At 37.6% G+C, this 27,990-nt stretch overlaps 1 long non-coding RNA gene across 1 annotated transcript; it reads left to right on the top strand.

Moving 5' to 3' along the window:
• Positions 1-27,964, top strand: LOC136020636 (uncharacterized). The gene is made up of 4 exons (XR_010615429.1): positions 1-99; positions 5,631-5,787; positions 27,474-27,579; positions 27,679-27,964. It is a non-coding gene; the product is annotated as an uncharacterized LOC136020636 (long non-coding RNA).
• The last annotated feature ends 26 nt before the right edge of the window (positions 27,965-27,990 follow it).

The following is a 27,990-nucleotide window of genomic DNA, read 5'->3' as shown; positions in this document are numbered from 1 at the left end:
AGAAGGGTTTCACCGAGCATCTCATTCATTGTGTAGAGGCATTTTTATGTCATCCCTCCTCACAGTGTCTGAGTAACGAGGACGCACATCTTCTTTGGGGTTAGTTTTTTTGTCTCCTATCTTCCCAAAACACTGCCATAATCCTGAGGTAACAACACAGCAGAGGCAAAAGATATGCACTAAAATGGGGTTCTTATCTGCAGTTTTATTATCCCATGCAATATTCTTGCAGAAAATTACTTTCTCAAATGTGCTAAGCTGCTCTTTAGCTCTCCAGGGCTCTGTTCACAATTTTCTGTAAGTGATTTTTGTTTAATTTGTAGCAATATAGGAAGAGATATCTCTCACCCTAACTACCATCAACTTAATTGTAGCTATAGGAAATGTAAAGGCTATCTGACTGGTTTTATTACTGAGCGAAAAATAATGGGGCATTATTTGGTTTTCCATTTTTTGTATGGCACAGTAGCTAAACTGGTTTCTAAGTTCATGTGACTTTGTCCCACATAAAGCTTCATTTAATAGGAATTAATGTTTAGCTAGAGGAAGCTATGTTGCCTGTAGTCCTTTTTCCTAATTGCTAACTTGCCACCTGGAACTCAGTCATTAGAAACCATTAGCATGAAGCCATTTACAGGTGCTTGTATATGAAGGTTGCCTTTTGCTGTTCTGCTGCTTCTGTAAGAAAAGCTGTATAGACAGAAGTTGCTCTAGCAATTAACAGGAGCAGGCTAGCTGACCAGTTAGTGTGTTCATTTTGTGCACATTTGCACACTCCAGCAAAGCAAGGAAACTAGAACAGGAATATGAACTGGGTTCTGCTGGTTCTGTTGCAAGTTATATGAGATTTTATATCAGGTGGAGGCACAGCCTAAATTTCTGTAGAGGAGTATAAAGTATGCTTTATACTCTGCTGGCACACCTCTGCCACGTAGGAGCTTCACGGCAGAAAGATGAAGCAGAGGGGGAGCTCAGACTTCCACAGCCTTCAGAAGTAGGCTGGGGGTTAGGTCTAAAATGTTAGGGCAGCGGTTGTGTCCAAGGAAGCAAAAGGGTGGGGAGGTTGAAATACAATGCGTGGGTTATGAGGATATGTGGATCAGCAGAGCCTGCTGGATTCCATGGGGCATACTTGACCTTTGTGCTTCTGATGTAGAGGGCTCCCATTTTGCTGTGGAGAAATGCATTTTTCACCCTTATCAGCTGCATTCTAGGTTTCTGTTTTCAGAAAGGAAAAAAGTGTGTATGCTCCCCTTTGGCCAGAGAGGAACAAGAATGACCAAAAATGTACAGGAAAGACTGAAAGGTTTTGGGGATTATTTAGTCTGGAAAGTGATGGGTTTAGCCTTTACATGTTGCAAAAAGGAGAGAAATAAACCACTTTCCACAGGCATGATGGAAATGGCAAGAAATAATGGGCTTAAATTGCAGCGAGGAGCAGACATTCAGAAAAACTTCAATGGTAAGGATAGACGAGCAATGGCCTCAGTAGGGAGGTTACAAATTCTGTCACTGGATTTTTATTTTTCCTAAAACACACTGTACTGATGTCTCTTGGGAATGCTGTATGTACTTCCTCTAACGTGTAAGAAAGGACAATGTCCGTTTATGTGTTGCAGTTACTTCACATTCCGTCTTGTAATTTTTCTGCACTTTTATAGATGGGGAAGTAGGTATACAGAAGGCAGTTCTGTCAAGCTAGGCTCCCTCCTTAAGAAATCTCCTGTATAAGACCTGTTCTGAACAGATCTACTTTGCAGATGTGAGCTTGAGTAAGGAACACCCTAAAAGAAAACCTACTCAAGCAAAACCTACTCTGCCTGCTGAGAGTCTCCATTTCTTCTTTTAGGGCTTTTATTTTAGCAATATGTGTAGGATCTCTCAGCTTCATGAAAATGTGTACTGTGAATTTTAGTGTTACAGGGTGGGTCTGAGAAGGAAAGGGAAGATGCCTCACCTTTGCCATCTGTCTTATGTCTGTAGTATTTTTAGGTAGCATCTAGCAACTTGTTTTAACCTCATCTACTGTATAGGAAGTTGCTTCTCCCCCCGCCTCCCTTATTGCATCTTCAAGGGTAGATTCTCTGTCACATACAGAGAAGTACAACCTTCCTGGGTTTCGGAAATTCTGTGCAGTATTTCAAACTAACATGCTTTCACACAAAGATTCTGGCATGTTGCTTATTGCATCAACCCCCCAAAAGTACGTACTGATACTTTTTGGGTGGATTTTATAACAAATCTTGTTTGCAGCTTTGAAAACATTCCCCACATCCAATGAAAAGCTAAAAATATCTATGAATAAGTTAACACCTGAAAATGTAGGTTTCTGTACATGGCTTGCATAAACTGTGAAAGGAAATTTTTCATCATATTTGAATTTCATGCATAAATCTCCTTAGGAAAAAGTTCCATCCCAGTGACAACAAGTTTTAGGCTAAAATAAACCTTTTTCTCTGCAAATTGCATGCAAAAACTCTAATTTGAAATTACTAGACCAATAACTGCTGTTCTCCCCTTCCCCCAACCCCCCCATTAATCCCTCAATTCTCAAGTAAACCACTGCAAGAAGATTTTCCAGCAAACAAGTGATGGTTTTTCTTTGTACTTTCAGTGTGATTCCTGACTTAGTTTCTTTGAATAAACCAGTCTAATAGTGGTTGACATAACAAATTATGGGGTTTTTTCCCCTAGGTTTCTTATTTAATCTCTGATTGAGGTAAAAAAATGAGCAGAATGATAGCTTTTTAAAAAAATATTAAAAAAATATTTAAAAAGACACCAAACACACAAATTCAGACCCCAGACCCCAGGGTTTAGTCCACTGTAAGCAAATGGGTGATTTTATTAATGCTTGTGGAATCATTTGACCAAAATGTAACATAAACTAAACCATGTTTAGATATTCTCTGCTTTTCCTCCATGGTAATTCATCATAATGTATTAATATATATCATCTTTTCATACTATTAAGACTCCATACTGTGACTAATCTTATTCACTTTTACACTCCCTGAAGGAGCCATTACATTATACTTTGTGAATGAGCCTTTTATAAATGTCTCCACAGGGCAGATTGACACAATATACCCTAATGGCTGCTTGGAAGGTGTCGTAGTGTGTCCTGGGGATGATCTATTTAATAGCTTATTTATACTATACACTGAGCTCACAAAATGTATTGTGCCAAGAATGTGTGAAGTGGCATTCCAAGGGTACATCAGAGCAAGCTGAGCTATGATGTCCTTTGATGCAGTAAAACATCTATTTGGAAAATTCAGAGAAGTAGCTGGCCTGACAATTGACAGAAGTGTGCTTGCAGAGAAGAGGTAGAAAGAGAAATTTCTGCATTCTTCATTTATCTTGGACAATAATAAGCATGAGGATATAAACCAGCATATGCTTCTCTGAATCCCCTGAGATTCGGTGTTACAGCCCACCCGAGTATCTTTCTTAACTCTCTGCATAAGAACAGCCTAAGTGGAGAGTGTGCTGAAAGAGCCATTTGGTTGGAATATCTCCCTCCTATAAACCTTCTGTGGCTTTCTACAACTGAACACATTTTAGCATAGTTATGAGACTGCTTTAATTTGTACCAGCCTACGTGTTGGCAGCAAAGTCATGTGAAATTAATAAAAGCCATCAAGCACCAGGAAATCATAAAACTGTTTCTTATTTTCCTATTTCTTGTAAATTACTCTAGCCACCTTAATTCATTACACTTTCCATCAAAGTTCTATCATCAGCTCAGAAAAATGGTAATATTAACACCTGTCAAAACTTCTGTATTATTGCAGATCTGGAATTCTTGGTTCTTTGAAATCATGAGAATCTTGTTTACATGAGCTCCTTGTATGCTCATCTCCAGCCTGAGTCATATTACAAAAAATATTTGCAGGGCTCAAACAGCAAAAGGAGTTTTAAAAGCCACTACTGATTTCACTAATATGGTAACTCTGCTTCATCTGAATTATTTCCTTCCATTAATCCCTCACCTCATTTTTATAGGTTTAATCAAAAATCAAGACTCATCTAAGCGAATTTGACTAGGCGTGTAAGCCACTCCAAAACTGCATCTTAATTTGGTTCTGTTGACATAACATCTGACCTCACTACAGCAGATGGCAGTGCATGTCACTTTGGGCATGCTGAAAATATAATTATTTCTCTGCTAGTGTAGTGGCAAAGAAAAGGTAATGAATCAAATAGCGAAGTTTTAGGAAAGATAACATGCAAACTTGGAAACTACTGTACTTGCACGGTATTTTTGAGAACAAATCAAAATCTTCAAGGTATAATCACATTTTCCTGACTGCTCGTACCTCATGGCATTTTTACAGCCATTTGCTGGAGTAAATGCTCGACTCACACATAGCACACTGATTGTAGAATCAATCTCTGAATAGTCATTGGAAGCTTTTGTCTGTTTACTGTTCCTGAGTGAAGTTCCTGTTTTTCTCTTCACTGGTTTTAGTTTCCAGAAGTGTTTCTACAGAGTTTCAGAAGTTAGTTTCAGCCCAAGTTTGAGGTTTCAGTTCTGTTTACATCTTTATTCCAGTCTCTAATGAGACTCCTAAATGGTTACATATTCTGCATGTATTCATCTCACACATATATATGGAGTGGCTCTAAAAAAATATTAAATAAAAATCGTAAAATAGTGAGAATTAGGTTTTATCGCTCTCTGCAGCTGCCCCGTTGGAGGGTATAAAGAAGGTTCAGCCAGACTCTTTAAGTCTTCTTTAGTTCTGTTAAATACCATCAGTCTAATATTTCTGGCTGAAAAGAAGTCTTAATAGATGACTTCCAACCACTGAACATTATGGAAACTCTGCATCCATAACTTAAGTTCACTACATAAACTTATCTTGATTACAGTATAAGCAGTCGTGTGAATTCTCTCCAGCTCTGTGTAGTATGCTGAAAAACAGCTTTGCACTGACCATAGCTGCTTCCAGAAAGAAAACAATGTGTAAATCTTGAGAAAGAGAAATACAGCTTTAAAATGTATTTCTTGATTTAGTCCTCCATCACTAAATTAAAATTCAGTGGCTCGCTAAGAAAATGTTTTCTTTTTATGTGCTCCCATAAATTGTGCATTTCAATGCTGTATGTACCTTTTTTTATTATGGGGGAAGATTAAAAATAAAATAAATTAATCAACATAAGCAATATTTTGGCTCCTAAAAACTAGATTTTCCAGACACTTAGGCTGCATCAGGTCTGAAAGTGGAATATTGGAATGACTCCAAGCAATAAAACTCAAATATTATTAAAATTGTTTGTTTAACAAAGGGTATGAACATATATTAAGAGCACTGATTAAACTATGTTACATCATCTAGCAGAAACAAAGTACTACAAGACAAGTAAATGTGCCTGCCCTATGTGGCTCTTCCTCCTAATAACTTACCATGATTTTGAATAGTTTACTGGGCTGCAGTTTATGGCTTCATCATAATTCTTTATATTGCAAATTTCACACCAAGGACTACTATTTGTTACAAGATATGCCATTCCCTTGCAGTTACTTGTTAACAATCTCAATGGGCCTAAATCAGAGAATTAGATGGTTTTGTATAACTCATATTTTTGTAACTAGCATACATCCTTATTGTTCTTCTTTGCAGGATTTGAGAAATTGAATCCAGATGAAGCATAAATCATTCCTGACAACTGTACTCAGCAAGTTCTTTAAGCTGAAATCTCAGGATGCTTGCTTTGAACTTTGGGTGACCAATTTCATCCTTCATTGTTTTGCTGCAATACAGATATATTCAGCACCAGGTATGTCTGTCTTGAAACTACCTGTCCTAGTCACTCTTACTAAGATAGTGGTTAAAAGGCTATATTAGTAGGTCAGCAATGTGAGTGTCAGTATCTAGAGGCAGATATTAATTCTGCTACATTGAAGTACAGAAGGCAGAAATTCACACGGCACCTGGAAATTTTTCACCTAACGTATGCAGAAATGAGAACTAGGAGATGGCAGTCTCGAAATGGTAGGGGAAAGAACTGAGTAGTGTATTTGCTAAATGGAATGACTTGGTAACCACACTGCTATTACGGTGTAAATGTAGCTTGAGACCTTGTTGCTTATTAAGATTTTAAAGCTCTGTTGGTTGGGTTTTCAGCTGTATTCTTATAAATGCTTCCAATGGGAATTTAGCAGAGGAATAGAACCAATAACAAATTCGGAACACTTCAGATCTGACTCAAGGAAATACACTTCCCTAGATGGTGTGTTTTGGCTGTTCAGTTCTACAAGCCTCGAGTGCTCTGACCTCATATTGACATCAGTGGCACCACCATTTACTAAGCACTCACGAAAATATGAATTGTGTGTATGAAGCTGCAATCTTTAGTCTTAACTTCCTGTAACCTCATAATGTTTTTGTGCATAGCAGAACCGTATGAAGTGACATGTCTATCAAATAATGTTAAAGTAGAATGCATTTTTAGTATTTAGGTCACGTTGCATCAGTAGCCTTGCTGTTAAAACTGTTAATGATGACATACCTAGAAGTCATGTTTGGGGAATCAAATAGGTAAATGGGATGGGTGTTGACAACTCAGCAGGTATATCAATTTTTCTATAAGTCTGCTATTCAAAGGTGGTTAATGCCTTCTGCTGCTATTTATATTCGTTTCGAAAGACTGCAAGTGCTTGACACTGTATGAAGCTAGGTCTTACTGAAGGCTGCTTCACCTCCACTGCTCCTGTGGGAAATCTGGAATATGGAATTACTGTATTTTGCAGAAAGTATTTCCTCACCAAATAGTATACATTTTAAACCAAAATTACTTGCAGGGGGAGAGGGAAACTTGCTGTAGACTTTTATAGCAAAACTTTGGGTTTGGTTGTTTTGGGTTTTTTTTTCAACAAATGATAGAATTTTGTTCTAGGTAGGTTTGGTTTTGTGGGGTTTTTTTCCCCCCTCACAAAAGTTTCTTGGTAATTCAAGGTGAAGAATAACTTTCTCTCAACCAGCTTTATCTTCACAATATTAAATATAAGCATGCCTTTGACTTCTGTGAATAACAGTAAATGAATAGCTTTTGGCTGCTGCAAACATTTCTGTGGATCCATCTTCTACTTCTGAAAACTCAGCTTTTGATAAGAGGATATAACTCTTCTTAATTATGGCAGACTATTGAAAAGAAAAAGATAAGAACACGACTCTTCTTGCACAGATTCTTTGCTGAAAATTAGGTGGCAATCTTAAATTTCATTGAGACTGACACTTTCTTCAGAACATTACCTAGGCTGACTAATATTTGTTCTGTCTTTCTGAGCCCCCAAAATGCAAATGCAAGGCGTAAAAGATCTTTTTCACAACTTGACTCCAAACAGTTTATTAGAGCTGCTATAGTGCTAAAGGTACGGTGGGGCCCAGAAACTCTTATGGGAAATAAAATACAAGGTTTATTTTATTTTGTGAACCATGCTTTTCTTTTTTTTTTTTTTTTTTTTTACTATTTCATATATATTGTACACCTTGTGTTTTAGAATTCCCAAATCTGGGTAGGTGCATGTATTTTTTGATCGTTTGATAGAATCTTGCCTTTCAGTCTAAGATATGTCTACTTAGACTTGGAAGCCACATCTGCGTCATGCCCAGGGCATGATAGCACTTGTGATTATTTAGGAACACAAATGACTGTCTTGTCTGCCACTTAACCACTGCAGTCTGATTTCGTTCAGTAAATGTTGGATTATCAGTCTTTACCCTCATTAGTGATGTCTTGTGATTTATTTCATTTACTCTCACATACTATCAGAATTGTAGCAAAGAAGAGTATAGAATTTTCTGTGTGCAGTGATTTGTTCTAGAAGACTACTTTCCCATGACAGGTTGTATCACCTGAATACTTACCAAAGCTCATCACCTTTTGGTAGCAAAACTATTAAACTTTGCTTTTTTCCTTGTTGTTCCCTGGTTCTACAGATTATAATTAAACTATTAATTATGGTAGCTATTTAAGTGTGACAAATTAAGTTGACTATATGGCAAAGTCACTCAGTACCCTTGAGAAGTGCAGCCTTGGTTTAAAGATACGGCACTAAAAATGGAATATTTAACAACAAGCTCCATCCCCTGGTGAAACTGCAATTAAAAACCACTTGCTTCACACAGCACAGGGCCTATACATAACCTCTTCCTCCTCTTTATTCTTCTCACCTACCCTGTTTTGCATTTTGATCAAGGTTTTGTAAACCATTCACACTAATGTCATCTTACAGCTATTTTAAAGGCATAACTAAGAATCCTAATGTGAAGGTCAGTATATGGGGAAGTGACAGTCAGATGAAAATCAACACTATTGCATGGAAATAAGCTAGAACAAAAAGAAATCATTTTCACAACATGGGCAATTCCAGATTTTCATATTTGTTTTCTTTACCAACTTTCTGAAAATTTAGACAAACCTTTTCTGTGTAAAAATAATGAAATTGGTAAAAAACGCAAATGTAAAAATATTTGCTTTTAAAGGAATGAAAATTTTTAAAATAAAATTTTATCTTTATTTTTCGAATTAGTTTTTGTTTTCTTTGAATATTAAGGAGACAATGGCTTTGCTTTTAAAATAACAACAAAAAAATACAGTTGTTACCAAAAATAGGAACAGATATTTTTTAGCAATGTACAGTTTCACTGCCAGTAGAAATTGTGGTGTAGGTTTCTTTATACCTTTAAAGGAGTTTATAGCTTCAGTATTGCCAGACAAAGAATTTATTTTGCAGTAAAGATATTTCCTGTAAATCTTGTGTTACTTAATGTGTCCCAAGCCTGATAAACAAACTCCACAGCATTTTAAAGTAAGGAGAAAGTTTCAAATGCTGCTTGCTAGGAGCCCACACTCCAATTCTTCTGCCAGTTGGCATTTATCACCTTAGTTTTGTCACATTCTTTGCAGCAGATTCAACCTCGACACTCAAGTCACTTCTGGAAAGGCACTGGACCAAGACTCTTCCAAAAATTCAATTTTGTGTTCCAGTTCTGTTGTCCTTTGAGGTTCCAAGTATGACTTTGAATCTCTTTGACTCCGTTCTCCATCAATAAAATTGGTTGGGTTTTCTTTACCTTTTTTAGAGGATTTTTCTTGGCTTGAGTAAGTGCTCTCATTTTATTTCTGTTCTCTAAGTGTCTGCAATAAGAGTTTAAACTGAAGGAAGAATGAAGAAAGTGCTCTGTTTTAAAGAACAATTTTTTTTTAAGTGGTTCTGTTATTTCTGCCCCATTTAATGTTCAATGAAGCTGTTGAAGTAATTTGATTCTTCAGCTGAAGACAAGCAGAGGCTCATACTTGGACAACACTATGTTATTCAGTATTGTTACTTTATTGAAAATGCTGATTATATGGAACTATCTCGTGCTAAATTCAGAGAGGATAAAGTCATCTCTTCATAAGTATGTAACAGAGCTCATAAATAAGGAAGTCTGAAAGACAGCTACAAAATTCCTCGCATCTCAAATTTTGTCTCTGTCTAGAATGCACCTAGTTCAACTACCCTACTCAAAGCAAGGTCAACAAGAGCAGAGTATTCAGGACTGTGTGCATCTAGGAGTTGAATATTTCCAAGGGTGAGGACTCCACAACCTCTCTAAGCGACTATTCTGATGTTTGACTAAGCTCACAGTTTAACAACGGAATTCCGTGCCTTTCAGTTTGTTGTCCTTCAGGTGAGGCTGACTGGTCTGTAGTTACTTAGACCCTCCTCCTTGTCCTTCTTGCTTTCTTCCAGTCCTCAGGTATCTCCCCTGACCTCCACAGTCCCCTGTGTTTTCTCTTTAAATTCAGCAGCCAACTTCTGCTTTGGAGAATTTCTCCTTATAGTTTAAAAGCCCTTCTAGTACTTTGGGTATTCATGCACTGAATACCCAGTCCATCATGCTGCCTCTTGATCTTCACTTTGAAATCATGTTTTTGAATTTCAGGAAAATTCATGTTTTGGGGAGCAAAAAGGGGTGGAGGAATCAATCCCAGAATATTACTTTTCTGGTTTCATGCTGCCGAATCCGAAAAAACTCCCACTGACTTCAGTGAAATGAAGTCTTTTTCTTTATGGTTTCTCCCCGAACAAGTTTGTCTGTTGTAGTGCCAGTCTAAATTTAGATTTCTATCAGCAAAATCTGTTTTCTTCCTTTCGGGTGACATATTTCTGAATCTAGAACTCCTGAAGTTTTAAGGCTGGTTGCCTTAAGCCAAGCATTGTCGTTATAAGCGTAATAATGATTCAAGGTCCCCCTAAAACTTCTAATAGAAACATCTGTCTGTTAATGAATTGTTTGGCTGGGTCGCCAACTTATCAGACAAGACATGAATCCTTTTGTGGCTTAGTTGAGTAATTAAGTTCTTTGTTCACTGCACAGCCCTCACTTAGCTTGTGAACATCAGAAATCTAAGCAATGCCTTCAAGGAAACAACCTTCTCAAAGAATGAGTAGCCTGCCAAGGTATGGCAGTGGGACGGAGTAGTTGTCAAACCATGTCTTAATGTTTACATTAAAAAAGCCCAAGTAGTTACATGAAACAGTTGCATAAAAAGAAAGCAGAAAGGCTACTGTTAGGATGAATTAGGTAACTTGAAGCAGAGCATATGTGGATGAAGAGAGTAACCTATTAATCCAGTGCTTTAAGACACTGTGTAATATATGTTACAGGCAGCCTTGAGCAATCTTAAGTTATGATATCATCTGATTTTCAGTAGACTGTTTAGGACAGGTTGTTTTGATCAACTGTAAGAATAGGGGGTTTTGTTTCCTTTTATGTAACAATGAAAGTAGAATACTTTGTCTTGGCTTTAAGAGAAGAATTCCCAGAAATGGGCTGAATGGTGTAAAAGACTGTGATGCTGACAATGAAAACAAGAGACCAAACAGCCTTGGTAGACATTCAAAACACTAAGTATGTGGTTCTCTCTTATCAAATGGCAAGGGGGTGTATCTATGGGAGGACTGGTTGGTTGTTTCTGTGCCTGACAGTGGAATCCCAACGTAGGAACTGGCTGACTAGCACCACAGAATAACATATCCTCCTGCTGTATCCTGGGAGGGAAGGCTTTGAAGCCACAGTGTGGGTGAAGCTCTGCTTGCCCACACTAGCATGACAGTAAATGATACTTCACTTGCTTTGGTATCATTCACAGACATGGCATGTTTAAGTTACTTCTTGCTTTCTGCTTGTACCTTCAACTGCGTTGCCGCATGGCCATGCTTGTTGTTTACCTATGCACAACTCCTACACTTCACCTTTGAGAAAAATCTCTCTCTGTAGATAGCAATGCAGTGTTGGCATTCAAAATTGTCATCTTATTCAAGCTTCTGTGCTAATTTAGTTCTGTTGCATAAACTGATGTTGAACGCAGTTTACCTAAATTTGTAAAATAAGTTATTTCAAACAAGTATACTTACTTACTTGCTTGTACATGTAGTTCTGTCAAAGAATGCAGTGGATAAAATTCACTTCCCACAGAAGCAGTAGTGAATTAGAATAGCTCCATTTAAAGCTTTGGAATAAATAAATTTAGCATAAATAAATCCCCAGGCCAGAAATACATCTCTGAAACCTGAGCTCATTCTTTCTTTTCCTTGTTTAAAATAAAATTAAGCAAATGGTTGAATACTTTCCTAAATCAGGGCAGAAGACTGAAGTCTGATCCATTTAAGCTACTTGTTTAAGCTACTGTAGAAGTGGAATACCTGGATTCTTTTTGAAAGTAGTAAATCAATTATGAAAATTGAACAAATTTTTTTTTCCTGTTCAATTCACTACAGACAGTTCCATATAATATATTCTTAGCATATGTATCTGTACAGAGGTGAATGTTTATATCTGCGGTATCATGCGTGGTAAGAACAGGCTTTTATTCTGAACAGTGAATTATTCGTGAGGGGATCTGACATCTTCTAGGAAACCTAACTGGCGAAAGTAATAAGTAGTAATAAAACAGAAGGAATCTTTGTAATCTCAAGATTAATGGATAAAATGTTTATGCTGAGGGTTCTCTTCATCAACAAACTGCTGTTTCCACCTATTTGCATTTTAATGGTTACCCTAGTTCTGGAGTTAAAATTACAGACTTTTCCCAGCTGCTCTTTTAATGCTACATTATAATTTTGAGGAAGCGTCATACGTAATTATATTTAATAGACACAGAATTGATTGAAACACTTAACAAAAAGCCCAGACCTAATTTTGTAAACATGTTATTGTACAGTAACCCCCAATGAGTTTGTTCTTAAATCTCCTAATTAATTTTTAATTAAAAAGCTCAAAGATGCCATTATACTTCTTGTTGTAAATGGCAGCCTTATGCAAGCATAAATGACTTAGTTGCTCAGACAAATATCTTCCGTTAAAATCCACGTTAATGAGAACTCCTTAATACCATATTTCAGAGATTTTAACAGTGGCAGCATGAAAATAGTCTAAATATCACACAGGGGTTTGTTCTTTTTTATTCCTCCTTTTTCTTTTTTGTCTGAGAGATAGGTTTGTCCAGAACATAATAGGTTTGCACATGACAGGCTGTCTGAATTTCCACTTAGGCACATCAATCCTCTCCCCATTGCTACTACCAGACTATATTTAGCATGAACTAGCAAATGATAGGGTTGATCCAACTGATCTCTACTCATGTGAATGCAAATGGCTACCATATCAGTAAACTTTTATGCAGATTTGCTTCATTAAATAGGTGAACACTCCGCTTACTAAAGAAACACTAACGTACTCATGAAAAACACAGACTACCCAAATTTCCAACCTCACGGATAAGAGGGATGCAGCTTTCCAAGATTTTAGTCCATCTTCTCATTAAAATCAACCAGAGGATCTAAGCCAGTAGCTGAAACACTGTGTGTTGCTGTGGGGATGGGCTGATGTCACAAATAGAGGATTATTAATAGCAAAAAGCCAGAAGTGCTCCTTTTAGAGAAGCATCTTTAATAGCAGGGGGAAAACACTTGAGACAAAATCTCATTTGCTATGTTTTTCTTACATTTTTAACCAAAAGGGGATGGGAGGTGGAAATGCTGTGATTTCTATGGCTTAATTATCTGTCTCCTATATGATAATTAACACTGCACACAGAAGAAGCAGAATTTAGAAGGCTGGAAGTTGTAAGCTCAGTTTTGCAAAGCTGCAGTTTTCATTTTAAAACATGTAAAGTTTTGTTGTTAGGACAAGGGATTAAAAATAGTGATGTTTCCTCTTAAAACAAATTCACAGTAGCTTCCCCCTCATAACTTTTCTTATCGGGTTCTTGATACTGTCGAAATGGAAGCTGGCACTAAAATCACTCAGGCTGTTTAGGACTAGATTTTTTCTTTAACCATGCTAGGAATAGATGACAATACATACCTTCAAAACCAGGAATGTCATCCACTTAATTCAGTGTCAAATACCAGATGCATACTGTCCTTTGGGTGCAAGACAATATTTATTGTAGTGTATGTCCAGGGGAAGTGAGTGAGAAGCAGCTGCACGGTAGTTTGCTGCCAGCTGGGATTAAACCATGACATCCATCTATAGAAAGTACCCAATATATTTTTTACCTTTTTGCCCTATTTCTAAGAAGACAGATCCTCTTTTTTGAGCAGGTTATTAGTACTGATGCAATAATCAATATAACTGCTATGCTGGGAAACTTGTCTCGGAGGTCTTTGAAAGTCCTGTTAAAACATTTTTGCATTACCACTTCATGGCTGATGTGTTTTGTTATTCTTGCTTCAGTAAAATAAGCTGTGAGATAATTGGTGTCATCAGTTTCCGTGCACTGTATATTGTCATTTTGTGCTTGACTGAAGTATAGTTGTACTGGTGACTTACCTGTTTTGAAAAATCATATTCAGAGCATTTTTACTGCTGAAATTAGTACTCTTCTGGTGTCAAAAGTAGCAGTTCCAGAAACAGTCAAATCTTTTCCCATTCCTGGAATACTCCAGCTACTCCAGTATAGCTCAGCCTTTAAGATTTGATACCATAAATCACATGTGTTCCAGTAAACATTTCTAGTTGCTGATGGCAGACTTACAGCCAGGAGTGGTTGTCCTAACCTTTTAGGTGGTTGTTTTTTTGCTTAAGATCTGTAATAGTTACAGTCTGAGATGTAGCTGCTATTCAAATTATCTGTTCATAAATTGCGCACAGAAGATGTTTGCCTTTGAAAGAGCTTGATTGTGAGCGTGTATAGCTCATTGCACTCCAAAATAAAACTGGTCTCTTTTTCAGAAGCTGCTGCAACAAATGCAGGTAAATCAGTACTAGCAAACCGTGTGCTGTAGCTTGGCTGTATTATAGATCCTTATGAAACTAAAGTGGGTTACATAAAGAAAATAAAATACTTTTATCACTTCTTATATTGTCCTGGGCTCCTACAGTTCTGGAGATCTGTGATTCTGTTCCTTAACAGACCTCAGACAAAACATTCTCTATTGGCTGAGAGAAAGAGAGCAGTGGAACAGGAGTCTCACAGATGCTGTGCTTTGCCCTTCCAAAATGCAATGAAAACCCATTTTCCCTCAGCAGTTCAGGACTGACTTAGAGTCAGTTTCTCATAGTCCCACTCTTTCCAGTCCATAAATAACTCCAACCAAGGGGGATCTGGGTGGTGTGTTTTGTTTTAACTGTTTCTTTCGCTTTCTCCTCTTTCTCCCATTAGACAGACACTTTTGTCATCATTAATCTGTGCACAGGCCCTTTGTGTTTCCTACTTCAAGCTTTTGGAAAATCCTCAACTTGCATGGCAAGCCAGCTACAATGGCTGGTGTACAATTGTGGTTCAGATGGTGGCAACTATTTGTTTGCAGAAAAGATGTTTAAGTGTCTAGAAGGCTATTTTCAATTAGACTTAACTTGTAACAGTGCCTTTTGCTAATCTAAGAAGAGATTTCACCTCCTATCTTTCTATTATAGAGGCCAAAAGATGTGGTGAACATCACAGTAGAGTAGTAGCCAAAATACTGAAGTACTATGCGTTCACTTGAGCATCTCTTCTTTGCTAGTGCTTAGAATCTCCAATAAGAACACCAGCTGTGCAACTTGACCACCCATCTGATAGTACTTCAAATCTGCTTACCTTCAGAAATTACTTGCCTGTGTAATCTAATTTTACCCAATGTTCTGTTTAGAAATAAGTCCATTTACCGCTCACAGATTGTTAGTTTCGTGATTTAATAGTGAAATGTTGAAGAAAAAGCAGTGTTTCTCCCTCATAACTCATGCTTTCATCCCACTTGTTCATACTCCAGTAATTGAAATTACAGTCTTATAATTGTGCAGACATTGATGATTTTGAAAATGGAGGATTATTAATAGCATAAAAACAAGAAGGACCTCTTCTCAAAATGTTATTCCAGCAAAAAAAGAACCAGAAAAATATGCTTGATTATTTCTTCATTTTTTGTGCATTCTGCACATTTTAATTAGGCAGAAAAAGTAGATAAGATTTTCTTTCATCAGCGTGAATATTAGTGAAACTTAGCAGAAAAGAATCTTATGGAACATATTACAAGTAATGGACTTAGATTTTTGTAAATTCTATTGAGTTTAAGATTAAAAAAATCAAAACAAAAAGCCCCACCTTGTTTCAGAAAGTAAGTTTACAACCTGGAACCAGATCTTCACTGACATTTCAGTAGAAATTAATTTTTCATGCATTTAAGTAAAAAATAAGTACTTTGTTTAATTTTACAGAAAAGAGAAAATTTTGCAGGTATATAGATACTTTTGTCAGGTTGCCAAACCTGACATACATAAATACTTTGCAACTGACAGGATCTTCTGGTAGGATCTTCCAGTCTTTTAGCAAATTCTAGGTGTCAAATCTATGTATTTCTTAAGTGTTTGAATATATACTTGCAAGTGAAGAGCTGGACAGGAAATCTTTGCATGTTATTCTGCTGGGAGATCTGGGGGATGGATCTTAGCTTTGGAATTCCCATTTACCAGTGGTGCTGCCTCACAGCAGTCTTGCGGCTGGAAATCGCAGCCAAGCATCTGCCCTGGAGATGCTCTGGCATACGTCCTTCCTCTCTGCATGCCCAGTGTGTGGTTATTCCCAAATCCTGAGCCCCAAAGGGATTCAGATGAAATAGTTTGTCAGAGGACAGTATCTGGACTGCCAGTTAGGAAAAGGTGAATAAGCAACAGTGAAGGAGCCAGGGGACAAGATCACCAGAAAGCACTTTTAACACAAATAAAGGAAGTATCATCTGTAACACTTACCATAACTGCACTATGAATTAATAGAGGATACTTGCATGAGGATACAGTAATGGTATGAATGTACTTCGTGGCTCAGCAAGTTCTAAATTGCTGTCACAAGTAAGAGAGAATACCATGGAAATGACCCTTTTTCATACTTGCTGCTTTTCTTACACTCTTTCCCTGAGTATTTACTTTGTTGGATACTGAATATGGAGAGAAATGGCATTTTTGGCCTAATTCCATCCTTAGGAACACAATTTGACTTTTCCGTTGTACTTGATGTGGTTTTATCTTAATTTTGCATATGTATATTTAGCAAAAGCTATTAAAAATCAACCATGCTATGAGCACCTCATTGCTAAGCAACATCTATTCTTCCCTCCTATGTGCCTTCTTGCTGTTCCTTGAAAAATAAGTACAACAAATGTGTAAAGAGTGGGGTGCTCTCCTCTTTGTAGAATACTTCATAGAGAGGCGTAGCACGGAGCATTTCTGGTCATTTGTTTCTGATACAAACTACTGCTGCCGGCTGGTTCTTACCTAAAGCAGAAATGGTCTGTATCCTACTGCTGCATGCCTGGAAACTTTCCCTGAGATCTCTGCTTGGGCATAAATTCTTCCACACAGAACATTTTTGCAGTTTTTGTGTACTGGTGGCCATGTACTGTTTGGAATGCTTTGAGGTGCCCTACTACTGTGTGGTCTGAAGTACAGGAAGGTGGACCTTTACTTCACTTGCAGAAAAGGAGGCTTGTGGCAGCTTTATTCATGAACACACCTTATAAATGTGTTGGCATGTGGTGTATTGTTTAGGGATCTCCTGTGGAGTATTGCTATTAGCTATTTTCACATCGATCAGAAGACAGTAAAGTTGTAGTGGGGAGGGGAGAGGGAAGAAATGTGCTTTGTCAGCTAACTGCACTTCTGGAAAATGTTTGTCAAACCATCTGTTGTTTCAGTATCATTCTGGAATTACAGCTCTACAGTTCAGAAGCCTTAAAAGTGGTTGTTTGTTGTTGGGGTTTTTTTTGTGGTTGTTCTCTATGGTGATGCTGTATTGTTTCAGTGCTCTTGTGAATGCCTTCAGAAGCTACCGGTGTATTCCATGAACTATAATTTTACTTTGTAATATTGGTACTGTCTGAACACCACTGAAACAGCATTGGCAAGGTCACTTTGTAGAACTAAATGCTGGGTGTTAAATATGTTCATGCAGCTGTAGCACAGATTGAACTAGAAATGTTCGCTGGCTTAGAGTTTGTGCCTGAACTGCTATACATCAGATTAGGAGAACGGTAGTATTTTTATTCAAGAGTCCCACAGCAAACAAGAAGGCAAAATATTTGCCATTTTGTGACCATGTCTTTCAGAGAGATAACTTGAGATGCAAATTGATCTTTTTAAATTTTGTCAAGTTTCCGATGCTAATAGATGTAGGTACTTGAATTTCTCAATAGTATCATATTAAAAGCATCCTTAATTTCGTCCTTCCCATAAAGGTATGTAAACGCTGTTAAGTTACATATATCCTAATTCTATTAGAGCATTGCCTCAATTCCTTTGTGAATTCTGCTTATCTATATGAGAAAACAGTTGTGAAACTAGCTCAGATGTGAACTTGAACAAAATATTGCCCACTAAGGCTTGATGTGGATGTCCAATTCCAGAAGGATTGAGTAGTGTAGTCTGGGATGGCTATTTCAAATCCCCTTTTTGATTGGTGATTATAACCTTAGCATGTAATGCAACAAACCATTTAAAAGACACTGGTAATCATACAGATAGATGAGAGCAGAACTGTTGTGCAGTTGAAGTTTCATGCTTTGTACCTATGTACTTTTCTAGCTAAAAACTTCAGTGGTAATATTAGAATTAGAATAGTAATTTTCTGTGAAATAGTATAGAAGTCAGTGGCAAAACGTGGTGATATTTTCAAGATCAGCTCAGTAAACTACCAAACATTTGCATACGTGGAAAAAGATCCCAAACACCATGCTGTACTCCTCTCTGTACCTTTTTCATGGGCGGGTAAAGAGCAGGCAGGCAGTTAAGTGGAGAGTCATAGCTCCCCCTAATGTGCCAGGTAACAACTGAGATAGCACAGAATGAAAGCAGGTTGCAGAACAAAAGATACAGAATTCCCTTCCCCCTAGAGCAAGGGAGAAGCAGCAGCCACAGTATTGATCTCCTATTCAGAATTTATTCCTCTGTTGCTCCTCCACTGCAACAACATAATGCACTTTAATCAGAGCAAATAGTTAATATTCTGTTTAACCTACAGCAAAGTAAAAAAAACATGTCATGTGCCAATGAGGATACAGTCCATGTGCCCATAATTCTTCTATCCTTACTCTTCTCATACATTTTTAATGATCATTTTATGTTTTCCCCTTATTTCTTCTTCCTATGTTATTATATACACAAGGGAGAAGAACGAACAAAGTTAAATTGTTTCTTGGGTTTGCTGAGCTGCCTGGTGGGTAGATAAAAATAGCAAATGCCAGTGGCAAAGTCTCCCAAAAAGTGCTAGCACATTGTGAAAGTGCTAACACATTGTGCTATTGAATCAGCACTGAGAAATCAGATTTTCCTCATGATGCTTTCTTTAAACTTAAGGTGACCTTTACGAATGCATTTGCATCAATGTAGAGAACCTTATTACTTTGTCATATCAAAGAGCAAGTGCTGTCGCCCTGAAAAGAGCTCAGCTATGGATCCTGGAAATTCCTTCCTTTTTCTAGTAGGCTTGATAGGACATTATTGATTCTGGTACCAGAATAAGCAAGCCACAGACACTCAGTAATGAGTGGTATTGTCTTTAGGAAGATATGATTATACAGTAATTTATAGGTCACTACTGCAGAAAGTTCTTATTTGTGTAAGGCTCCATTGTATCATTTCTGAAAACTTTTCCTTACACTTAATAATTCCACCTGTTTTCCTGAAATTCCACAAACCCTGAGGTTATCTACAGCACAGACACTGATACAATTCTTAGGCAGGTTTAGGGTAGCAGAACTATCTTGGATATGGCTGTTGTCTTGCATATTGATTATGTAGGAAAAGTTCTGCCTAAAGGGTCAAATTCTTAAACTTTTGCTTGTGGATCAAATTAGCAGAGATTGAGAGTTGCTGTGCCACCTATTGATTTTGAAGTGAGCAAGCATTGCTCAGAACTTCTTACAGTCAACCTGCATTGATCAAAGTTCTTAATGAAAGTATTATTTTATGCTTCCATGGATTTTGAATGAAGGTTTATATTGCAAACTAGACTCAGGACGGGTCATGACCAGTAGAATTGACCAAATACTTAGAAACTTGAGTGCTAAAAATTTGACTCTTCAGTCAAAAACAATGTCAAAAAATTAAATATTTACAGCAAAATAGAGGAGGCTCTAGATGGTCAGTGACTTTGAAAACAGTAGGACTTAAATAGCTGCTTAAATTTGGAATTTAAAGAAGGAAAGAAAGCTGAAAAACTGAATTTTTTAATGCATTGTAGCTGGCTTATATGTATTCTGTGTAGACTAAGGGCAGAAGGAATATGATTTTCAAAAGGCAAAGACATGTTTTCAGCACAGCAGGTAGTGTTTCAATCCCTGTTGTTACCCAAGATCTCCATTGAGCTGTACATGTGCTTACGATATACAGTAGGAGGCACAGTAGCATCAAAGATTAGCATAGAAACAACTACAGTGAGCTGGAATAAAATTGTCTCTAACTTTTAGGAGACTCCCCATGCAGTATTCCTTGACTCAGGTTTTTTTTGTTATTGTATTTTGGTCTAATATGCGTAGCAAAACTGGTCCTGAGAAATCACTGTGGAAACTGGATAGCTAGCAGGTAGTGGTCTTATCTCAGTCTTATGTATTAGTTTAAACAACCAAGTAATACCTACAGAAATTTAAAGCAGATGGCATTAACATTTCATCCCATTTGTGACTGAAAGCCACTGCAATTTTTATTAATATTTAGAATGCAAGAATACCATGACTGGCATATAAGAAATATTGATGTCAACAAATCAGTATTTTGCTTTGTCAGGGCATTACTTTTACACTGATCAGGGCCTCTTGGTTTCTTGTTTAGTGATATTCACTCCTTTTTCTTTCTTGTAGCTTAATTCAAACATGAAAAAATGAATACATTGCCAATATATCAGTAGGTATTATTTTTCAGTATCTTCAGTTTATTCAGGAAATGGCAGAGATATTTATCAATTACTTAGCATTTATTTTACAAAGCAAAAGGATGATTATAAATAACAGTGAAAAGGCTTATTGAAGGCCAAAGGAGGTGTGAGTTCTGAATTATCTGATGATCAGAACAGTTGATGAATAATTCATTATCCCTGCCTTTTCCAGGAGCCAAACTTATGAGCAGTGGCCACTGTAATTGCGGACACCAGGTGTCATGTTATTAAGCTATTAATTTGCTTATACAGTGTCATGCCACATTATATCACATCAACTCTCTGTGTGGCCCAGCATAACAGGGATTTTTAAGTGTTGTAACGTGGTACAGCGCAACAGGGACACAAATCAAACCCAGCAGCACTTCAGTAGATCAGCTGTTCTGTAATGTGTATCCAGGCTATCACTGTGGATATCCATCTGTAATGAAACCATTAAAATAGAAGTGGAATAGAGAGAGTGCTGTCTGCTAGGCATCTCCATTGAACTCAGATACTTTGGGACAGACCTAATTAAATACACTAAGTCTAGGTCTGGACAACACACTCTCAAGAGTACTTGAAGGAGTAATACAGAGATGTGAGGTACTAGTCTGGATGATTTTGTGGGTGATTTCCAATTAGCTTATTAATTAGCAATTAGCTTAGAGAGGTTAACTTGCAAGTCTGATGGGAAACTAGCCAAAATATAATGGAGTCTCCAGCACTGCAAGTGTTGCTTCTATGACCTTAGATGGATTTTATGCTCTGAAGAACTAAAGCTTGCCATTTAAAGAAAGACATCTTTGCCTGCTCCCCTGGGTTTATCAGGAACCACCCTTGCCAAAACAGCAACCAAGCTGTATTGTGCAACTAGATGCTGCTAAAGAGTAGGAATAAATCAAAACAAAGCCCTAGTTCATTATTTAGTAGGGGAGGTAAGGAAGATTTCAGGATGTTGCTTTGTTCTACTCTATCACAACCTAAATGAAGCCGTTGTCAGCACAAATGCTAGAGTCTGTTGCAAGGGCTCTGCACTAAGCATACATAAGCAAATCATAACTGAGGAGCTGGCTTTTGCTTATGCAAGTGTTATAATCAATGAGAATTGGAATCACATTGTCATAGAAGTAGTTGCCCCTAATCTAGCGCAGGCATTTCAGTAACATGCCAGACATCATGTGTAAATCCTAGAACACAATATGCTAAAGGTAACATTTTCACCCACAACTCATACTTTCAATTTAGAATTTTTAGTTTCCTTTGTACACTAAAGAAATAACACATCTGACGTAGTAATCTGTCAGATTTCAGCAAGAAAATAAGGGCTTGGAAAATTGTAAAAGTTGTGAGAAAAGTTTATTCATGATAAGTTTATTGTCATGGGGAAAGAAGACTTTATTAAAGATATAAATTTAATAAAGTAATAACTCAAGGAAGAAATAAAAATCTTGATGAAGGTGATCCAAAAGAGCCTAACAATAAGAGGGCTTAATCTGAAGGCTTACAAAATCAGGAGTCAAATACAAACTATATAGAGCAGGTTCATGTAGCAAGTAATGAGCCTGCACCCCTGCGTAACAATGTCAGAGAATATATTCAAGGAGCATCAGGATGTAAATGAAAGAATTAGATGAGATTCTTGACACCAGGGATTAAGGGTTGTGGCATGAAAATAAGAAAAGGATCTGAATCAGTGAACACATGATTTATGTTGAGCCGATGGCTTTCCTGTTCTTAAGATTTTATTTGGTTTTTAGTGCTTTCCTTCTTGGAGGTAAAACACCACTATGGCTTGTGACCAGGCTCAGTCTCCTGCCTCTTTCACTGTCAGTCCATTTTCCTGTTTGTCTCAGTTTACTATTCTGCATCACAAAATTTCTTATTCTTTCAGAGTTACCTTTTAGGGAAGTTCACTCCAGGTCTGAGCACACTGGACCTTATCTTCAGAGGTACTCATTGCATCCAGATCCTCTAGAAGTTTAGAGTTTCATCTGAAAAGGAAGGTGTCAGCGGTCAGAGAGATCTAGTTTGAAATTGTTCACGCTGAAAATAGCTGTTATGCTACACGTTGATGGAGCACACCTGATCCCATGCTCTATCCATTTCCCTCCTTGCATTTTTCATTGCACTCTTTACATTTACCATGGGAGACCTAAAGTGGTTCTGTGGCAAGGATAATCCTGCATCTTTTTTCTATGGGCGTCTGAAAAAGTTTACAGAAAATACTTGACCTTGAAGTATAAAGATGTAAAGGCAGTGGATGAACATGGTTTCCTCTGATTTAGATTACAGTAAAATTTTCAAAGCTTCCTGACCCTTCTGATTCTTTCTTGTGGCTCTCTCAGCTGAGAATCACTGGTCTGCATGAGCCACCTGAGACATGAACACTGCTAAATTGAACCACTTTGCAGGCATAAGAAAGCACATTTAGAGCAGTTTGAATCAGGCACAGTTTTTTACTGTGTTGAGTGAGGGCGAGAGTTAATTAAACCTGGTCTTTCAATGGAAATTCTTTTAGCACATTTCTGGTATCTGTGGAGATGGTGATTGATGAGGCATAAATAGGCTGTTTTTACTGCAAGTTATTAACATTCCAGTCCTTGCTGCATCACCACTGATCCCGCTCAGCAGAGACCACTCTCAAGTGATGTCACTGCATATTTCTCCGCACAATTGAATCAATAGGTGAAGAGCACGATCATTACAATTACTACTGTGGTTAGCCCACTTCGCTACTTGAGGTAGTAAAAAATAGATGTTTCATTTGCCTAGTGGCAAATCCTCATTGCCAGCCTGTCAGTAGCAGGGAAGCAATATTTATAGTTGTCTTTAGGGAGCTCTATCCCATCGTGCAGTTAATTATGATAAACTGTTTTATTTGTAGAAGAGCTTAAAACTGCTTTGCACTGTGGCAATGTGTGACTACTATAAAGGAGCTGCTTAATTAGGATGGTCAAAATGTCTCCTGCAGTATGACAGGAAAAACATCGAGATGTGTCTCCTCTGAAAAAGAAAGGTGTGATTGTAGCATAATCTGGAAATGCATTTGTGTAATGACAACTGAAGACAAAGGCAGAGTTTTCAGTGTATTAGAACTGCAAACTGCACCAAGCATGCTCAGGTTTTCTCAGCAGCATAGGCAAAATTGGATTAAAAACCCCAGAGGAGCTAAGGCCCTAGCATGCCTATCATGTGGCAGGTTGAGACATGGACTTTCACCCAAGAGGAGTAACATGGAAAGTGAGACAGAGAGCCATGGAGAGCTGGATTATTGGTTTCTGTGGAAATGGAAAGATTGCTGGTGGCATTCACTGATGATGCTTAGTCTCCACACAGTGACAGTGGTTGCCACCTCAGCACAGTCCCATATGGATTATGCCTAAAGCTGTTTGGGTCTGCCTTGCTTCTTGGTGCTCTGACACAAACAAACAGGTAGCAGCATCATGGGAATTTTGTTGCCTCCCAACATCTGACTCCTGCCCCTAGGCCTAGGAGTAACCTGTAAGCATGTTAGCTAGAGTGAGTATGCACAGTCCAAGCTGAACTCGTATCTCCATTTCCCCATAGATCCACTATCATTGCTTAGGATCTGCATAAGCTCTGCACAAACAAACTGCTGAGCTCATGTAGAGTCCATGGAACTTAATGCAGATCCAATTTACAAGCATGGATTCATAGCAGGATCTGGTCATTAAGGACTTTTACAGCACCATGTGCAATCAGTGTGAGTCCTTACAGTGACTTCAGCAGATCCCAAAATGTTCTGAGATTCAGCACAAGCAAACAAACAGATAATTTATGGATGTTATAATGAAGGGTCTAGACGAGGGAGCTTGCTGGGGTCTTTTATTGGAGGAGATTCATTAGCATTTATACAGTAATAGTTGAAACTGCCTCTGCTGGCCCCCATCAGTGTCTTTCATCATGACACTGCAGAAAGCAGGCCTTGACAGGCCAGCTAAATTAAGGCTGTAAGAGGAAAAATATTCTTTTTCTGGGGGAAAGAAAGAAATTATAGTAATATATAATGCTCTACATGGAACATTCCCTTAGTACCCTCCCACTTCTGAGTTACTGTACTTGGAGATGTGATCATATATTAAGCACTATGAATTCAAGATCTTTTTATTTCTGACAGTTTGTCTGGAGCTGTTCTACAGAATGTGTTCAGCTTTTATATTCATCTCAAAACTGAAATTTATTGGAATGATACATTGGTTAGTATGTCTGGGAATATCTGAAAATATTGTACTTCTACTCTTCTCTTTTTGTGTTTCCTATACCTGTCAGAGGAGCACATGCACAGACATACACACTTTCCTTTGCAGTCAATAATGAACCAATTAGAGCATAATTAGAGCAACAATTGCTTTTCATTGCGCAAAATCATGAAGTCTCAAACGTGAGTCACAGGCTGTCTAGTGTGAGATGTGCAGGTCGTTTTCCTGAAGCTTTAATTAGGGCTTTTTGCTGGCATGGGATTTCAGAAACAGGGAAGTACAGTTCTAGACAAAGGAAACTCTTTTACTGGTCAGCTGCTAAATCAGGGGCAGAGCCACAGACAGGGCTGTGAACTCCAGGAATACAGATTACAGCCCAATTTCTTGATTCTTCAGTTACAGGCAATCAGAAACTTCAGAAACTCTCTAATGCTGCAAAGAGGCATTTTTTAACATAAATATTTTAGTTGTGTTTTCCAAATACTGCTTACTTTAAAATAGAGTTACAAGTTGGTATGGACCCAAAAACATTTTGTAAAATACAGGAATTACAGATAAAAAGTTTCCTTTTTATGAAGACAGATGATGTAGATAGATAATGAAAAGTTAAGGCTCTTTCATAAAGCTGTCCAAGTTTGAGGGTGGCTGGCTGAGCTCAATGGGATTTGAGAGCATGTTACTGAGTTCTTGGTACAGGGTGGTGTTTAATACAATCAACAGCAAGAACGCATTTAGAGAACATGTCTCTCAGGTTAAGATGCCAGTCTAGCTCATGGTACAAAAGAACTCAGGACAAACTCAGGTTGGATTAATGTAGGCAACCACTTGCATGGCTGCAGTGATACAGAAAAAAATCCATGCTGAGATAGTCCAATTAAAATTGTCTTTTTTTTTTTTTTTTTTGGGGGGGGGGATAAATCCAAGTCTAAAGGGGAAGGGTAAGGAGAAATTAATTTTTTTAGCTACATGGTGCTTGAATGTACTTTGAAAGGCTCTGTGTGCACGGGCAAAGAAAAGAAATTAATCTTACATAGCAATGAATATTTACAGTATTGGAAATTCCATGTAGGGTCCAGCTTTTGTTTCCTGTGGACACTGAAGCATAGTTTGCTGTAACAAAATAAACAGTTAAGTTGTTCTGGAGATGTATTTTCTTTCAGTTCAAATAAAAATTGTATCAGCGTGAGCATAAAGGTGTAGTTTGGGATGAGTGGGAAAAGCTCCAATTCAGCAATTCACCACTGCGAACAGTCTGCTATTAAAATGACTTCATGTGTAAGTGTGTTTCAGTTCTTTGCTCAGTAAAGACAGATGGAAGAATTTACTTAAATAACTAGTGAATACCTGGGGTTCAGTCACTCAGAATCATCCCTTCATGCAGAAAAGGTGGATTTTAAACACATGGCTAACAGTGGCTGGGGTAAAATCTTAGTTTGTTCAGTACTCATTCCGTGTTAAATATTAACCTTTGGAAAAAGGGTTTAACTTTACAAAAGGTTCAGGTAGCTTCCTTTTATTAAACTAATGCATTTTTTCCAGCAGATATATGGGGGAGTAAAACTTTTGAGATGAGTTTTTGAACAAAAATGAGTATGGCGATGAACTGTAAGAAATTCTGGTTTAATACTTGGTTGAAGAGCTGAGCAAACTATATGTCTTAACCAAACATAGGCATTTCTCTGTCTTTTTATATGCCACTTGAATTTGCGACAATGGAAATGCAGATGTAAATATGTCTTTTTTAATAAAAATACGAATTACTTGCACCAACTAATGGCCAATATGAATATGTTACCTTGTTTAAAGCAGTATTTGTCATTCCTGTATCTTCTTTCTAGGCATGCTTAAATAACTTGATACCATTTCTGAGAGCTGGATTTTATTATAGCTGATACATGTAGGCTTGCACACAACTTGACATGCACAGGAAAATGACAGGAAAGAGAAAAGCTAGAAAAACCTTTTTATTATTTTTTTTTTTACTAAGCAGTACATCATGTTACCTTCTTCAAATCAAAAGTTCTCTCCTCTATGTGTTAGCTTCAAAATACCCTCTCACACCGAATATCTATTCCCTAATTACAAGCTGAATCTGTTTAGTTGTCCATTAACTACTCTGAATCAGCATATTGGACCTTTTTACTGGGAAAAAACCCATCAAAACTTCATATTTCTGAGCATCTCAGATTTCTTCTTCCTACAGCAGAGATATTCCTCTGTAAGGATTTAATACCGCTTTTAGATTTATTTCCAAGACATCCCTACCAGGAATGCAATTTCACTTCCATGCCAGTATGTAGATCCTTAGAAATACCTATGTGAGATAAATTACATGATCACTTACTTAACATTATTGTCATATTACACAATTAAGAGCAATATATTGAGCAAAGGTTAATACATAGTAAAGTTGCCAGCTGGAAGTTTCTGATTTGTGAAGCTGTAAGCATGCACAGTTTTGCAAGTATCTTGTTTAAAACATAGAGCTATGATTTCTTGTTTAACTTTATTCGTGTTTTATGTGCTTACCAGATCCTGTGTTGCGCAGGATATTTACCATTTCCTGGTAAATCTGGTTCCCTATGCATTTTAGGATTTCTGCTGGTTTCCTGTATATGAAGAACTGTGCTGTTCATGAGATCTTTAGGTTGGTTTTATGAGCTGCAGAAAGTTCTGTTATAGCCACATAAACCACTGTGGTATATGCTTCTTTCTCACCTTGCCATGATGAGGATTCTCAAAAATTAGCATTATTGTAATCCTTTCAGACTAGAAAGAATAAGAAATAATGCAAAGAGCTCAGCTATCTACATCACATGGGAATCTGTGTCCTGTTTTTAATTCATTTTCTTGTATTTGTTGAAGATGCTTTTAAACCAGCATTAGTTATAGTCTGCTCAGCTTCGACCAGGGAAGTAGCTGGAGCAAAGGGCAAGACTTCGGAGATTTATATCATGCTGAAGCCTCCTTTGTAAGTCTCTAATTCCCTTTACACATAGCAATAGTGAAATCCAGTTGGAGATTATGATATTTAAATGCGAATGTCCTTTTCTTTTCTGTCTTCTTCCAGAGGGATGGATCACATGCTGGGAACCTTTATAAAAGAGAAATAAGGAATTAGTGATGCAAAGATGTTTTATGGGAGCATACTGCAGTCTGCTGATGCCTCATTGTTTTCTCACTGCAAACTGTGTGTGTATTTCTCTCATGACTTGCGCTTTTCAAGCTTGTTGCATGTAATTTGTCACAGTCTTATGAAAAGACAGTTCAGAAGTTTAAATGGTCTGAAACTAAAGTTGGCACAGGCCAAAGTTAAAGTCTACTACACCTGGTCATGTAGTGCCATGACAGGACTGATTTACAAGCAGAATCATGACTCAGT

The sequence above is a fragment of the Lathamus discolor genome, chromosome 11 (assembly GCF_037157495.1).
Source record: "Lathamus discolor isolate bLatDis1 chromosome 11, bLatDis1.hap1, whole genome shotgun sequence".
In the NCBI taxonomy this organism is placed as follows: domain Eukaryota; kingdom Metazoa; phylum Chordata; class Aves; order Psittaciformes; family Psittacidae; genus Lathamus; species Lathamus discolor.
The sequence above is the reverse complement of the archived record's forward strand: the minus strand, read 5'-3'. Positions and strand labels throughout refer to the sequence as shown.